Consider the following 17,848-nt stretch of genomic DNA (forward strand, 5'->3'; position numbering starts at 1 on the left):
TAGTTATTTTCTCATTTGGGTTCTTCACTCCCAGACCTTTGATTCTCACGAGACCATTTTCTTTGGGAAGAATTCTCAAACTGGGTTAACATCTGACTGAACCATGGTGGTAGAACCCCCTTCCAACTCCCACATAAGCCAAATGTCTGGTCTTCTGTGGTCTAGATTAGGAATTGGCAGCTTTTCAGAGGTAGTGTGCCAAGACTTCACTTAGTCACATCTTGGGGATGGAGAATAGCCTCAGGTCACTTCCCCCATCCTCTTGCTCTCAAATGTCAATTGTCTGTAACTCGGTTTGGCTGAGCCCTTTTGGCAGAAGGTTGGTTCAGAACAACATGCATGGGAGACAGGGAAGGAGAGAGAGGGATGGAGTGGGGGAAAGGTAACTCCTTCATAATGCAGGTTCCTGGCAAGGACCAAAAAGAGGGAAAGAACAATGATGTGAACTTCTTTCTCCCTCTTTTCTTCACTCCCACATGTTCTCTTTATAGTATTATTCCCTGGGCCCCCAGATAGCAATCTCAGTCCAGTCATTTGAAAGCAATACCTTAGCAGGACTTAATTGACTGACAACAGAAGGCAAAACTTGAATGCAGGATAGACTTTTGGACAAGAAGGAGGAGCATTTGTTAATTTAATATTTATAATATGCAGGCTGAGTAGAGATCATGTATTAGGGCACTGAGAAGATTCAAGGTTTAAATAAGATATGGTCTCTGCCCTCATAGAAACTTACAGTCCACCAGGGGAAAAGACAAACCCAGATAATTGTAATATACAATGTTATATATAATTATGTTCAAGAATTACAATACATGAAGGGGAAGAAAGATCCCAGAGACAACTGAGAACTCCTATTGAATAACAATAATAATAAATAATAATAGCTAGGTAGTAGAGTGGATACAGTGCCAGGCCTAGAGTCAAAAATATTCACCTTCCTGAGTTCAAATCTGGCCTCAGACACTAGCTATGTGACCCAGGGAGTGTCACTTAATCCTGTTTGCCTCAGTTTCTTCATCTGTAAAATGAATTAGAAAAGGGAAGGCAAATAACTCCAATGTCTTTGCCAAGAAAACCCCAAGATGGGGTCACAAAGAGTCAGATACAACTGAAAATGACTGAACATCAACAATAAAAATAGCTAATACAGTAATATGACTTTTACACACACACACACACACACACACATATCCCCCAAAGTCTTAGGAGGCCAGAAAAAAGATAAGAACAAAATTCTATTATTCACCCTTTTTTCTTATTAACTTGATTTTAGTTTCTTTTTCCAACAAAAATATTGAACAAATTCCCTCATTTTCTGTTTTTTATATGTGCATAGAGCTAGGAGAAAATCAAAACAAAACATGGCAGGCTTATTTGGCTCAGGTGTTGTAAAAATTATAGTCAATGAATTGATTATGGAGTATAAACTTATTAGATAGTCTACTTGCTATACTTACAAAGTATCTTCAGTTTTTATCAGTGAAGTGAAGCTAATAAGTGAACTTCTCTTTAGGGCCAAGTGCAAGGATGCTAAGGAGACTCTTGTTATATAAAAATAAACTATTTATTGAGAGTATAAGGATAAAAAAAGGATTTCTAATTCTAAGGGATTCTAACTCCACCCAAATAAAACTCCCTTGTTCCTCAAGGAACTGCTTCTCTTTGTTTCCACAGGCTACACTGATCCTTCCTGATCTGACTAACCCAATTTTTCACTATTCTACAATAAACTAAGCACTATTATCCTTATACAAAGTATATCTCTTAACTTTGTCCCCAAGTTATACAAATAACAAAGGCTAGCTGGCTGAGCCTCAGTAAGAATCAAGTTAGGACTCTGGGCCTTAACAGACTCAGTCCAAACCAAAGACCAGGTCTTTCTTTGGTCTTCTCAGATACAAAAACAATTATGTAACAGACAGTCATTAGTGTTTCCTAAGTTGTAAAAGGAAAATCATTTAGCTCCTTTAGGTTTTTCCCTCCTTTCCTTTACCTCAGACAGTGAAGAGAGAGAGAAAAGATGTCACCTCTTCCTACCACTCTGAAAGTGTAACTGCCACTCCCAGAGACCAACTGACACAGAAAAACCATTACCCCTCCCACTCACAGTCAACATTTGAAACTGACACTGTCTCAGATATGTTTCAAATTCCAATTCTTTTTCAAGCCAGCTTCTCTACTTCTTATCTCTAAACTAAGGTAATAAGACTTAATTTCTAATATCTTCCTTATAGTGTGCAATACTGATCTATGGGAATTTCATACATCACAAGTTTGGTATGTACTATGTGCCAGACACTACACTAAATGCTTTACAATTATTATCTCATTTGGTGCTCACAACAACTCCAGGAGACAGCTGCTGTTATTAGTCCCAATTCATAGATGAGGAAACTGAGGCAAACAGACATTAAGTAATTATCTAAGGTCCTACAGCTAGTAAATATCTAAATCCATTTTCAAACTCAGGTCTTCCTGTCTCCAGACCCAGCGTTGCACATTATGGTGGAAATGTATTATTTAAACTTTATTTCATTTGATTCTCACAAAGGCATCATTATCTCCATTTTAAAGATGAAAAAAATGAGTCTCAGACAAATAAGTGATATTGCTAAGGGTCAAAGTAAATAGCAGAGCTAGAACCCAAATTATGCCATCAAAATAGAAGTACAATTCTTTTTTTACTATACCAAGTTACTTCAGTTTCACGATTTTGACTAGGGTGGGACCAGGCATGAGATTTTAAATCCTTGTATATGCCAAATTTGGCATTTGTGCTATAGATTGCCAACTCTTGGTCTACATTACAATGGACCTTTCAATTTTATATTAATAAACTATTCATCCCTTAGATGCTTTGGCTCCCTATTTTTCTGAGGTCCAAATAGAAGTCAGGGAAGATCCAACGTTATTTTGAATTTAGTTGTAAGGTGCTTTGTTCTATTTCTAAAGTTTTTGTGGCTTTTTTTTTCCAACTTGGAAAGTGAATTGTACTTGGGCAACGAGTGACTATTACATTTGGTTAGAATTACTCAAGAGTACCACCAGTAGCTACATGACTTTGCTTTAAGCAAGTTTCTGCCAGCATATCTCAACCCTGACCTGCCATTTTCTTGGCTGTTCCAACTTGGGGCCCTCCCACAGCGACATCAATGCCTTTTTTCAGTCATTGCCATATGGGTTGGTAGGAAACAACCCCCCGCCCCAAACTCCTTGCCTATGAAACTCCCAAAGAGCAGTATTGCACACCTGAGCCAAATAAGCCTGCCATGTTTTGTTTTGTTTTCCCCCTAGCTCTAGGCACATGTGAAAAACAGAAAATGAGGGAATTTGTTCAATGTTTTTATTGGGAAAAGAAGTTAAAATCAAGTTAATAAGAAAAAAGGGCGGAGGTTAGAATTCTGTTCTTGTCTTTTTCTGGCCTCCTAAGATGTTGGAGGGGGAAAAAAGCCATAAAACTCTATACAGATCATTTTCAGATTCATGCTTACATTATGGCCAAAAAGAAAAAAAGAAAAAAGGAATGTCATGGCTGGCTCAGGATAAAAAAGACCATGCCTGGAAAAAGAACACTTTGTCCCAGAGCCACAACTGGGCAAGGTCTTGAAAAAGCAACCTTAAACCATAGAATCCATGCCCAGGACTTAAACAAGAGAAGAACTACAAGGAGAAACAGCCCAGCAGATGGAAGCTTATTAAACTTATAAAAGCAATGGAAAAAAATCTGCATTGGAGTCTGCATCTGATTTGCTAGTAATCACTGGTTGGCCTCTAAATCCTTCCCTACCTCCCCCGAGATTTCCCTGTACGGCACTTCTTGACAGGAATGCCACAGTAAATCATGGTCTGACAGGACCCATAAGAGAACTTCAGTTTGAGCCAGAGTTCACGGTACTTAAGACTGAGTCCTAGATTTTCTCTATCCACTTCTAAGCTTTAGACACAAAAGTTTCCGTTGTTGAGGTGTGTGTGAGGGTAGGTGTGTGGGTGTGAGAGACAGACAGACATAGAGACAGAGAGTAGAAAGGGGGGGGGGGAGAGGAGGAGGGGAAAGGAGAGGGAGAGGGAAAGGGAGAGGGAGAGATTTTTTAATCAAAGTACCAGGAAGGAGAGGCACATAGATAAAAGATCAGCTTAGCATCTTGACTTATAGCAAGTACAGTATACCATAAGAAAAAGAATGAATTAATAACAGAGAGTTGGAAAATTATTATGTTTCTTTTTTTTTTTAAAATTATTATGTTTCATTTTCATAAATGGGGACAAAAGATTTAGGAATGAAGAAAGATAGTCTGAATCAAATTGTAGAGAAATTTATTGAACTAAGAGATTTTGTTTAATTCCCTCCAGGTATAGAGCATTGTATAAGCACTGTGGACTAACGGTAGAAATTGGACATTCCAGAGAAAAGAAATAATTACAGTGATAAAAATATCTTATATTTTAGAGGGTTTTTTTAAAGCTTTTTAAGGTTTGCAAACTGTGTGTGACATGCATCATATGAATAGTTAACATTTATCAGGCTATTTAAGACTTGAAAAGTTCTTTGGGGATATTCTTATTTGATCCTCCCAACAAGTTTTGTAAGGTAAGTGCTATTATTATCCTTGTTTCACAAATGAGGAAGGACCCTTAGCAGCCATCTAGTCTCCACCTCCCTCATTTTACAGATAGAGAACCTGAGGCTTTGGAGACTCTAAGTGACTTGCCCAAGGTCACACAAGCAGTGACAGAGCTGGAATTCAAACCCAGATTCCATTAGTTATAGGTCCACAGGCAAGTCATGTAACTCCAAATCTATTTCCTCATCTGTACAATGAAAATAATAATAATAACTGTAGTACCTAATTTATTGTGCTGTAACGAGGATCACGCCAGATAATATCCCCAAAACCTTCTTTTATAGAGGGCAGAAACTGGACTCTCAGATCACTCCCCTTTGCCACTGCTGCCCTGCCTGATTTCAACTCCATGAACAAGATGCCCTCAGCTTGAGCTCATCACTTCTTTTTTTTTTTTTAACATTATTTTATTTGGCCATTTCCGAGCATTATTCAATGGAGACAAAGATCATCCTCCCCCCCTCCCCCCACCTATCCCATAGCTGATGCGCAGTTCCACTGGGTATCACAAGTTTTCTTGATTCGAACCCATTTCCATGTTGTTAATATTTGCATTAGAGTGTTCATTTAGAGTCTCTCCTTAGTCATATCCCCTCAACCCCTGTAGTCTAGCAGTTGGTTTTCCTTGGTGTTTTTACTCCCTCAGTTTGTCCTCTGCTTGTGGATAGTGTTTTTTCTCCTAGATCCCTGCAGATTGTTTAGGGACATTGCATTGACACTAATGGAAAAGTCCATTACATTCGATTGTACCACAGTATATCAGTCTCTGTGTACAATGTTTTCCTGGTTCTGCTCCTTTCGCTCTGCATCACTTCTTGGAGGTTGTTCCAGTTCCCATGGAATTCCTCCACTTTATTATTCCTTTTAGCACAATAGTATTCCATCACCAACATATACCACAATTTGTTCAGCCATTCCCCAATTGATGGGCATCCCCTCATTTTCCAATTTTTGGCCACCACAAAGAGCGCAGCTTTGAATATTCTTGTATAAGTCTTTCCCCCATTATCTCTTTATCTATCTGGGGTACAAGCCCAGCAGTGCTATGGCTGGATCAAAGGGCAGACAGTCTTTTAGCACCCTTTGGGCATAGTTCCAAATTGCCCTCCAGAATGGTTGGATCAATTCACAACTCCATTCAGCAATGCATTAATGTCCCAACTTTGCCACATCCCCTCCAACATTCATTACTTTCCTTTGCTGTCGTGTTAGCCAATCTGCTAGGTGTGAGGTGATACTTCAGAGTTGTTTTAATTTGCATCTCTCTGATTATAAGAGAGTGAGAACTCTTTCTCATGTGCTTATTAATAGTTTTGATTTCTTTATCTGACAACTGCCTATTCATGTCCCATGCCCATTTATCAATTGGAGAATGGCTTGATTTTTTGTACAATTGATTTAGCTCTTTGTAAATTTGAGTAATTAAACCTTTGACTGAGGTTTTTATGAGGATTGTTTCCCAATTTGTTGCTTTCCTTCTGATTTTGGTTACATTGATTTTGTTTGTACAAAAACTTTTTAATTTGATGTAGTCCAAATTATTTATTTTGCATTTTGTGACTCTTTCTAAGTCTTGCTTGGTTTTAAAATCTTTCCCTTCCCAAAAGTCTGACTTGAGCTCATCACTTCTAAATTCACCACCATGCTACTAACTCATCTTGATTAACACCACCTTCTTCAGCCTCTTCCCTTTTATTGGAGGCCTGGAGGGAGGAATGCTGAATACCTCCCACTGTCTTTCTTTGGAGAGGGAAGAAATTGGACTCCCAGCTCACTCCACGTTGTATCTGATGCCCTGCTTGGTTTTAGTTCCAAGGAACAAGATACCTCAGGGTGTCCCATCCCCATTTCTCTTCCCCTTTTCCTACTTTACTGCCTCCTTTTGTGTGATATTCCTCCCTTTAGAGTAACAGCTCCTTGAGGGCAGAGACTATTTTTTCTTTTTATTAATTGTACCTCCATAGTTTAGCACAGCACTTAGCCCATAATAAGTGTTAAGTGTTTACTGGATTGGATTAGAAGGCTCTTTGAGAGGCAGCTAGATAACACAGTGAATCGAGTTCTAGGTCTGGAGTTGGGAGGACTTAGGTTCAAATCAAAGCTTCCTAGCTGTGTGACTCTGATCAAGACACTTAACCCCAATTGCCTAGTATTTGCTATTCTTCTGTCTTAGAACTCATACTAAGACAGCTGGCAAGGGTTTAAGAGAAGAAGAAGAAAGAAGAAGAAGAAGAAGAAGAAGAAGAAGAAGAAGAAGAAGAAGAAGAAGAAGAAGAAGAAGAAGAAGAAGAAGAAGAAGAAGAAGAAGAAGAAGAAGAAGAAGAAGAAGAAGAAGAAGAAGAAGAAGAAGAAGAAGAAGAAGAAGAAGAAAGAAGAATTCTTTGCAAGTCTCAAAATACTAATTTACTTAAAGTTAAATATAAATGTCAGTGATGATGATGATGATGATGATGATTGCTATTATTACTACTACTATTTTAGGACACAAGGACTGGGATGGCACAGAAAGACAGGACCAGAATGAAAGAGATTTAATGTTAAAGTTCAGTCTAATGCCAATGAAATTCTCTTATGAGTGTAATAGTGTTAAGCAGTATTATGAATGTTTTATACACATTTAATTATAGTGACAGAGAAGAAACAAAGAAATGGGAATGGCTTTCCCCATAACATCTCACTACCATCATCACCATCCCTAACCAGCCCTGTCATTGTGAGGAAGGAGAGAAGAATGGTGAGCATGAAAACCAGATGGAAATAAGACCCTTGAGAAGAGCATTTTGGCAGCCTCATCTTAGGGAACAGAATGGGCACCTTTGAGGAAAAAACCAAAGCACTATTGGTCCACCACCTCTCTCTCTATCCCTGAGCTCCAATGAAATGAACATTGCTTCGGGGAGAATTACAATTTTTACAATTTGATTTTTATTTTCATGTGAAACACTTCCATATTGGTCATTGTTGTAGGAGCAGACTCCTATAACCAAAACCACAAAATAAAATCATAAATATACTGATGTGAAAAATAGTATTCTTTGATCTATACTCATCTGACTCCAACAATTCTTTCTCTGGAGGTGGATAGCATTCTTTGTCCTTCAGAATTGTCCCAGATCATTGCATTGCTGAGAGTAGCCAAGTTTTCACAGTTGATCCTCAGACAATATTGCTGTTCCTGTGTATAATGTTCTTCTGTTTCTGCTTATTTCACTCTGCATCAGTTCACATAGATCTTTCTAGCTTTTTCTAAAATCTTATCATTTCTGCTTATCATTTTTTATAAAACAATAGCATTCCATCACAAACATGTACCACAATTTGTTTAGACTAGAATTGCAATTATTGGCCATAGCTATTGAGGTCAATTAAAAGCTATAAGCACAGAGCACAAGATCTAGAAGATGCCAGTAAGCTGGAAAGATTTGGTTTAGGGATCAGCAACAAATCGTCTTTGTCATTTGAGGACCAGACTAAGCTAACTGCAGCGAAACTCATCCCTTACAGTTTTTGGGCAACTAGTGATGATTTTTAAAATGTCCACAGTGACTACATCAAATTAAAAAGGTTTTGTACAAACAAAACCAATGTAACTAAAATTAGAAGGAAAGCAACAAATTGGGAAACAATCTTCATAAAAAAACCTCTGTCAAAAGTCTAATTACTAAAATCTATAAAGAGCTAAATCAGTTATACAAAAAATCAAGCCATTCTCCAATTGAAAAATGGGCAAGGGACATGAATAGGCAATTTTCAGTTAAAGAAATCAAAACTATTAATAAGCACATGAAAAAGTGTTCTAGATCTCTTATAATCAGAGAGATGCAAATCAAAACAACTCTGAGGTATCACCTCACACCTAGCAGATTGGCTAACACGACAGCAAAGGAAAGTAATGAATGTTGGAGGGGATGTGGCAAAGTAGGGACATTAATGCATTGCTTGTGGAGTTGTGAATTGATCCAACCATTCTGGAGGGCAATTTGGAACAATGCCCAAAGGGTGCTAAAAGACTGTCTGCCCTTTGATCCAGCCATAGCACTGCTGGGTTTGTACCCCAAAGAGATAATAAGGAAAAAGACTTGTACGAGAATATTCATAGCTGCACTCTTTATGGTGGCCAAAAATTGGAAAATGAGGGGATGCCCTTCAATTGGAGAATGGCTGAACAAATTGTGGTATATGTTGGTGCTGGAATACTATTGTGCTAAAAGGAATAATAAAATGGAGGAATTCCATGGAGACTGGAACAACCTCTAGGAAGTGATGCAGAGTGAGAGGAGCAGCACCAGGAAAACATTGTACACAGAGACTGATACATTGTGGTACAATCAAACGTAATGGACTTCTCCCATAATGGCTTTACAATGTCCCTAAACAATCTGCAGGGATCTACGAGGAAAAAAAAAAAAACTATCCTCAAGCAGAGGACAAACTGAGGGAGTAAAAACATGGAGGAAAAGCAACTGCTTGACTACAGAGGTTGAGGGGACATGATTGAGGAGAGATGCTAAATGAGCACCCTAATGCAAATACCAACAACAAGGAAATGGGTTCAGAGCAAGGACACATGTGATACCCAGACGAATCGCCCGTCGACTAGGGAAAGGGTGGCGGGGGGGGGCTGGGGGGAGGAAAAGAAAATGATCTGTTTCCAATGAACAATGTATGAACATGACCAAATAAAATAATGTTAAAAAAAGATTTCTTAATAAGATTCCTTAAAAGAACATGAGTCAGATATTCAGTGTGTGTATATATGTGTGTGATGCTTTTCTGTCTATTAAAATTTGTATATCTATAGTAAAAAAAAATGTCCACAGTAACTCACTACAACAATGACATGTTAAGGTTTGTGATTTGCACTGATGTAGAGGCTAGCTACACAGATACAGTCATTGGCTACTTTGAAGTGTGCAGCTTACCTTTCCAGGCTTATCATATATAATTAGCCTTTCAGGCACTCCTAATTTTATCCAAATGAGCCATGTTTGCTATTTCACACCTATGCCATGAAAATTTCCAAAGTCTGTGTCTTTTATACAGACTGTCCCCTATGCCAAGAATGTATCCCCTCCTTACCTTCACATCTTAGAATCCCTAGCTTCCTCAAAGCTTAGCTCATAATACTCACTCCTCCATGAGATCCTTCTGTATTTTTCCAGCTATTGGAGCCTTTAGAGAGACTCCCCCATTAAAATTACCTTGTATTTTCTTTGTACATATCCTTTATATTTTTACACATGTAAATGCTTGGGTTGTTTTTTTTTTTCCAACAGAACAAAAGCTTCTTGAGGGCAAGAAGTGTTTCATATCTTTCTTTATATCCTCAGTGCCTGGCACATAACCATCACTTGATAAAATAAAAGCCTCTTGATGGGTTGATGCTATGTTCAGTTAGAGCAAGGGTAAATAGTAGGTGACAAATCGAGGAAAGAAGTATGTGTAAGAATGGCAATAGAGATCTTGGATCTATGTTTTGACAGACAGGAACAGAGGTGGCAGCTTGGAGGTAGCAAAGGATTGTGGGTAGAGAACGGTGAGCTAAGGAGAATTCTGGGCAGCCTGAGGACTTCCAACCCTGTACTGGAAGGGGACAGGTCCTTTTCTGTGTGGCTGAGGGATAAGAGAGAGAAGACTGAGACTTTCCTGCCTATTCTTTGAAGCTGTTATCATCTAGAGAGCTCTCTACTACCTTCCTCCATCTGCTTGCAAGAGCCATTGACTCAGAAATTTAGCTTGGACTCTCACAATTGAGCCAGCTTTCTGACTTCATTTCGAGGTCTCTCCTTGTCTTTTCTTGAACTGCTTTAGATTTAGAGATTAGATAAATAGTAACATAGAATAAAGAGCACTGGCAGCTAGAAAAGGGGGCTGAGTCCTTTAGGGCTCACGCTCCTGCCCCCTGATCTGACTATTTGGGGTTTTAGCTTGTCAGGGCATCCTGCTCCTTTCCCCCCCCCCCCACCTTCCTTTCCCTTCCCAAATAAATTCTTTAGTTCAAGTCAGATTTTGGGTTGGCCTGTTCCATAACAAAGGAGAAGTTGGGTGATTGAGAGCAGGATTCAAGGGTGAAACCTGTCTCATCTGTGGCAAAACCAGACCAGATCTGCCATAATCCCCCATAGAGAGGGGTCTGACAACAAACCTCTGTTCTAGAGTAGCTGACTGAGAATACAGACATTTTCTCTTCATCTAGTTTCCACATTGGTGATCAAAGGAATACAGTTATAAAATATCCCTTGTGGATCTTCTGTCTCTCTTGAAGTCCCTCAAGCTCTGGTTACAGTTAACTCTAGGGAGGGAGATCTCACCATCTTCTCTCCACTAGCAGATCACACCTCAGCCTCTACAATTTCCCTCAACTGTTTCACTGTAGCCTACATCTTTCCAATGAGGCAAAACCCTTCAACCCACTCCATTTAAAAGGAAGGAAAAATCTCCCCCCCTCCCCCTTTTTTTTCAACCGGCGAGCCAAGGACAGAAATGTTACCACCTATCTTCTCTAAATCACTGTTTCAAATCAAGATTATTTTATGATGATGTTGAAAATAATAGCTAACTTATGTAGAATGTAATTGTACATTCTGAGATTTGAAAAATGCCATATATTATTCATTCAGGGTTTTCTAAAATGCTTGATACAGTTTTAAAAGCTATTCAAGCTTAAAAATTGCACTGAGACTTTTGGGACAAAGTGTATATCATGTATAATTTCATGTGATCTTCACTTTAGTGCTGTGAGACAGAAACGACAAGACTTATTATGCTACAGAAATGGAAATTGAACATCAGAGAGATTAAATAACATGGCTAGAGTTACAGTTATTATTGGAGATGAGATAAATTTGAGTCTTTGCTGACTCCATGTCGAAAGCTTTTTTCCAAACAAAAAATATCACAGTATCAGAGTTGGAATATATATATATGTATATATATATATATATATTTATACACACACACACACACACACACACACATATATGAGAATTTAGTCCCCACTATGCTTAAATAAGAATTTCCCCTACAATACACCCAACAACTGGTCATTTAGTCTTTGCTCCTAGTTCTTCTCTCTGAGAAAGTGCTAAAGGAAAGAACAATTCCAACATCCTCCTAGATGGGATAATTTTTCAAATGCTTGAATACAGCACTTAGATCTTCTCTTCATAAGGCTAACATCCCCAGTTCCATTAGCTAGCTGATCCACAAATGATAATGATCTTTATTTCCTTCTCTAGATACTCTCTAGTTACCAATATTCCTCCTAAAGTATTCTACCCATAATCGTAGCATTTAGATGTGGTCTCACCAGGAAACTATTCCTCCCCTAGTCTTGGATACCCTCTTAATGGAACTCAAGATCATACTTACTTTTTTGGTTATTATATCATTGTAGATTTGTTTTGAGCTTATAGTATACTGAAGAAACAAAGACAGAAGGAAGGAAGGAAGGAAGGAAGGAAGGAAGGAAGGAAGGAAGGAAGGAAGGAAGGAAGGAAGGAAGGAAGGAAGGAAGGAAGGAAGGAAGGAAGGAAGGAAGGAAGGAAGGAAGGAAGGAAGGAAGGAAGGAAGGAGAAAAAAAACCTAAGGTCTTTTTCTGATGAATTTATGGTTAACCATCTCTCCCCTATCTCATGCATGTGAAGTTGATTTTATTTTTAGCCTGAGTGTTTTCCAATTGACTTCTGTCTAACCTTCCATCCTCTGTTTTATATTTGTGAACCTGATTTTATTTTAATTTAATTTTTTACACCCTTACCTTCCATCTTGGAGTCAATACTGTGTATTGGCTCCAAGGCAGAAGAGTGGTAAAGGCTAGGCAATGGGGGTCAAGTGACTTGCCCAGGGTCACACAGCTGGGAAGTATCTGAGGTCAGATTTGAACCTAGGACCTCCTGTCTCTAGTCCTGGTTCTCAATCCACTGAGCTATCCAGCTGCCCCCTTGGTCTTAATTTTAAACTGAGCATAAGGCTTCATATTTATATTCCCAGTAAATTTCAAATGATTTGATTTTAGCCCAACATTCTAGCCTGGCAAGATCTCTTTGGATCCTGATTCTATCATCCTATGCATTAGAACTATATCCTTTATAGTTTATGTGACCCACATAAGGACTCCATTTATCCCTTTATTCAAGTTATTGATTTTGTTGTTGTTGTTCAGTTATTTTTGTTGTCTCTACTCTTCATGACTATTTGGGATTTTCTTGGCGAAGACACTAGAGTGGGTTTGCCATTTCCTTCTCCAGCTAATTTTACAGATGACAAAACTGAGACAAATTGGGTTAAATGATTTGACCAGGGTTGGTTATATAGGATGTCTAGGACTGAATTTGAACTCCAGTCTTCCTGACTCTAGGCCTTTTCTGCACTGAGTCATAACTGCTCATAAATTACCAATAAAAAAATATTAAATAACCTAGATCACTGGGGCACTATACTATAAACTTTCTTATAAGCTAATATTGATTACTGTATAACTACTCTGGTTCCACTTATTCAGCCAATAGAAATTCTGCCCGACTCTAAGCTATTCGTTTTCTACAAGGATAATATGAAAGACTTTGTCAAATGCTTTGCTAAAATATATGTATATGATATTTATTGCATTCTCCTGATCCACCAGCCTAGTAATGCCATCAAATAAGAAAATGAGATTAGTCTAGCCTGACTTGTTCTTGAAGAAGCCATACTAGCTCTTTGTGAGCACTTATTCTTTTTCTAAATGTCCACTTAATTTCCCTTCTATAACTTCTTCTAGGTTTTGCCAGGAATCAAAACTAATGTAATTGGCTTAGTTTTCAGACTTGGAAAATTAAGACATCATTTACCCTTCTATACCACCCTGTCTCTTAATAGCAATCTTTCTTCATTTGGAAGACCATCTAGAATGACTTGGTGATTTTACTGAAGTCCAAGTGGAAAAATATTGATCTCATCATGAGTCTTGGATTTGTGTTGGCATGAGAGCAAGTTAGGCAGAAGTGCCAAAGTGGGAATGAGATGCTGAGGCCAAATAGTCGTCTCTGAAATTACTTCCCATGTGCCAGGTCTGAGTCTAATGAGTTTCAGAAAGAAGTTTATGCTGTAGCTGTCCTAGTTGTACCTTTCCAGTGAAAAAGTAATATTTTGGTTCCAGGATTTTCATCTCATGGCAATCATCAGCTTTAAAATCTCCTCATATTTTAAAGAAAGAGCTTATATTAATAGATCCAATTAAGCAAAGCCTTTGTGAGAGAAATGTATATTTCTCTGTGGGGATGTATGAATCTGTTGGCAGGATCATAGATTTAGGGCTAGAAAATGTTTGAGATCATGTAGTTCAGGGGTTCTCAACCTTTATTGTTTCATGGAGCCCTTGGAAGACTGGCAAATTCCATGGTCCCCCTTCTCAGGATATATAGTTGTTTTAATTCATAGTTGAATGAAATACTGGATTTCAATAAGAGGTTATGTAATGATATATAAAATATAATATATTAATAATATACAAATGTACCTGGAAATAGAATAAAAACAGAAGTAATTGAAAAATAAAATTAAAATATCTTTTCTGAGAATTCAGACTGTGCTAGATGCCATGGCAAATACAGAAAATAAGCTGTAGCCTCTGCCTTTAAAGAATTTAGTTGGGAACTGGAATGACCTGCAGGAATTAATGCAGAGTGAAAGGAACAGAACCAGGAGAACTTTATACACAGAGATGTATACACTGTGGCACAATCAAATGTAATTGACTTTTCTACTAGTAGCAATGAAATGACCCAGGACAATCCAGAGGAACTTATGAGAAAGAACACTATCCACATTCAGAGAAAGAACTGTGGGAGTAGAAACACAGAAGAAAAATAACTGCTTGATCACATGGGTTGAGGGGGATATGATTGGGGATGTAGACTCTAAAGGATCACCCTAATGCAAATGTTAATAATATGGAAATAGGTCTTGATCAGTCACACATGTAAAACCCAATGGAATTGCACATTGGCTATGGGAGGGGGTGGGAGGAAAGAACATGAATCATGTAACCATGGAAACATTTTTTTAATCAAGAAAATCAAATTTAAAAAAGAATTTAGTTGGGGAAACAAGACAAACAACTGAAAATGAAATGACACGAGAAGAGTTTAATAAAAATCTAATGTGATCACATAAATGTTACAAGATCTTTAAGAAGCACAGAATAACCACCGAAGGAGGGGTAGGTAGAGATAATATTTCTGAGAAGCTGCTGCTGTGGCAAGGCTGTGTAAAGGCTAAACTATAACTTCCACGAAAGTCCACATAGCTGAAGGGAAATTGGGGGCTCATATGTAAAGAGAGTGAGGCAGAGTGTAGGTGTGATCTTGTTAAAATCAAGTCCTACTCTATGCTAGAATGAAACCTATATTTCTACTCTGTGATTCATTGATCCTACAAAACACAGCCTCTTGAGTTCTGAGCATGCTCCTTCAGTTGTCCATAGCCCCCTCTTTGAAACCTCCACCATTCGAAGCGGAAGACCATAAGAGGTGAATTCTAGATAGTTAAAGTCATTCCTTCAATCATCTAATCAATAAAATTTAAAAAAAAAAAAAAAAACCTCTTACCTTCTGTCTAAGAATAAACACTGTATTGGTTCCAAGACAGAAGAGTAGTAAGGGCTAGGCAATGGGGATAAAGTGACTTGCCCAAGGTCACACTGCTAGGAAGTGCTGAGATCAGATATGAAACCAGAAACTTTCGTCTCTAGACCTAACTTTCAATCCATGGAAGCCAGCTAACCATCCCCCAAGTATTTTTTAATAAATAAGCGACTAAGGTTACTATGCCAGGAAACACCAGTAGTAAACCGATGCCCCCCCCCCCCCCCCCCCCCCCCCCCCGCTCCATCTTCTTATGCATGCTTCTTTGCCACTTCCTAACTTCCCCCATCCCTATATTCCTGCACACAGGACATCTATGTCAAAACGACTTTTTCTAGGGGGCCAATAAACTGAGAAGTGTGGTTACTGTTGATCTGGAAACTCCTCTGGAGCACCTAGTTTCCCGATAGCCAACTACAGTCCAGAGAATCCAGAACTGGGAAAAGAAGAATTCCAAGGATGTACATGGTAGACCCAAGTGCCAATTTATTTCTTGATAGGAAAGTTCCTTCGAAGATCGGGAGAGAACGAGCTCTGAGAATCTCTGCAAGCAGCAAGCCTGCTACTCCTCTGAATTGAAATGCAGTCCTGGAACTCTGATAGCTTTTCCAGGGCTCCATTTCACTCCCTTATTTTTCTTGGAAGGAGAGGTTTTGTGTCAGCAGCAGCCACAAGTCTTTCTGAGTTGAGTACTTATGCTAATCAGCGATCTGGCATCAGTTTACCAATTCTTCAGCCTGATTATTTATTATTTATAGAGCGTGGTAAGTGCATATGGCATTTTGCAAAGCCTGGAACTCTGAGAATGAAAATCCAGCCCCCAGGCGTTTACTGTCTGAGTTAGACATAAACAAAACACTGACTAACAGTAAGACACCGAGTTGAGTTGATGTGGCTGGGGAGAAGGTCAATGCTGGGAAGCAAAGTGAAAGAAGTGAGTTTTATGGAGGGATTTGAAGGAGGAAAGGGAAGCACAAGAAAAATGGGAGCTGTTCCAAGAGGCACACAAGAAAGGATACAAATCCCAAGGGTTAAATAGGAAACAAAGAAGCATTGAGGAGAGTCCCAGGAGGAGTAAAAGAATCTAATGAGGAAATGAAAATAGACTCGTTCCAAGGCACTGACTTTTACCTTCTTGATAAAGAAGAGAGGGCAGAGAGAAGTTATCATTTTCAGGAAAAAAGGTACAAGAGTATATACTAATTTTTTTCCTGAAAAAGAAAGAGAGAAAGGTGAAATTAAGTAGCCAAAGAAAGAGAGCAGAGGATAAAAAAAAAATACACGGGTGCTTAAGTCACTGTGAGTACATTAAGGAGTTTTCTAACCTTTTCACCTCTGGTATCAATGACTACCATTGCATCTTGGGCAAGTTATTTCATCTCTAAACCAAAAAATCAGGGTATTATCTTGACTCCAGTGGATTAATGACTACCTAATGACTAACAACTAAGAACCATTTCCTTTCCCTGAGTAGAGAGGTCACAGGCTCTTAGGAAACACAGTCCAAAGCTTGAAGGATCCTCCTCTAAACTCCTATTTTACCAATGAGGAAATTGAGGCCTAGATTTGCTTGAGTGACTTGAGCAAAGTCATACAAGCAATAAGCATTAGAAGAAGGAATTTGAAAAAAAAATAAAGAAGGATTTGAACCCTCATTTTCTGGCTAAAGAGAAAATGAGTTCCTGAATTCAAATCTGGTCTCAGGCACTTATTAATGATGTGCCCCTGGGCAAGTCATTTACCCTGTTTGCCTCAGTTACTTCCTCTGTAAAATGAGCTGGAGAAGGAAATGACAAACCACTCCAGTATCTTTGCCAAGAAAATCCCAAAGCAGGTCACAAAGAATCAAACACACCTGAAAATGACCGAACTGAAAACCCATGTGCTTCCGCCACAAATGACCAGGGATTATTTGGAGAGACGAAACTGCACAAGTCAGAGGTTTCGAAGTTCAAGAATTCCAGAGTTTGAGATTCAGGGATAGGGATCAGACCTTCTACAGAGGGGAGGGTTTTCTTGATATAGCAAGCCAATTTGAGAAAAAAGGAAGGAAACAATATTTGCTTGTAAGGTATCAGACACTATGCTTTTAAACACTTTACAAATATTATCTCATTTTGGTACTCACAGGCAAGAGCCATTATTGTCCCATTTTAAAGATGAGGGAATTGAGGGAGGCAGAGGTTAAGTGACTTACCTAGGTTAACACAGCTTGTGTGTGAATCTTCTGATCCTTTGGTCTCAGTTCTCATGTGCCTTTTCCTAGTTGATTTCACCATGCTGGATGCAATTCGAGAATCTCCTTTTCATCAAAGCCACAGACAGCCTATTCATTCTGCTTCAACTGGTAGAGTTAATGAGAGGGGCAGCTTTAGTCACTCTGCCCAGAATTCCTGATCAACTAGAAGCCCCCTGCAGTGCTCCCTTTGACTTCCTCGTGTCCCCTCTTGCTTCATGGTAAAGCAGGAAGAATCAATAGTTATGTGTTGGGGCAACTGCCCTGTAACAAAGATTCTCAAACTTTTGAGTTCTCAGGACTCCTTTGCATCTTTAAAAACATTGATGACCTACTCAAAGAGCTTTTGTTTATGTCAGTTA

General features: G+C 38.7%; 1 protein-coding gene across 1 annotated transcript in view; it reads right to left on the minus strand.

Moving 5' to 3' along the window:
* Positions 1 to 17,466, minus strand: part of NEPRO (nucleolus and neural progenitor protein) — an 83,095-nt gene extending 65,629 nt beyond the window's left edge. The window contains exon 1 of the mRNA XM_056793462.1: positions 17,448 to 17,466. The gene's annotated coding sequence lies outside the window, so the exon portion shown is untranslated. The remainder of the gene's footprint in view (positions 1 to 17,447) is intronic.
* Between the last annotated feature and the right edge of the window lie 382 nt (positions 17,467 to 17,848).

This window comes from Monodelphis domestica, chromosome 4, assembly GCF_027887165.1.
Source record: "Monodelphis domestica isolate mMonDom1 chromosome 4, mMonDom1.pri, whole genome shotgun sequence".
NCBI classification, from domain to species: domain Eukaryota; kingdom Metazoa; phylum Chordata; class Mammalia; order Didelphimorphia; family Didelphidae; genus Monodelphis; species Monodelphis domestica.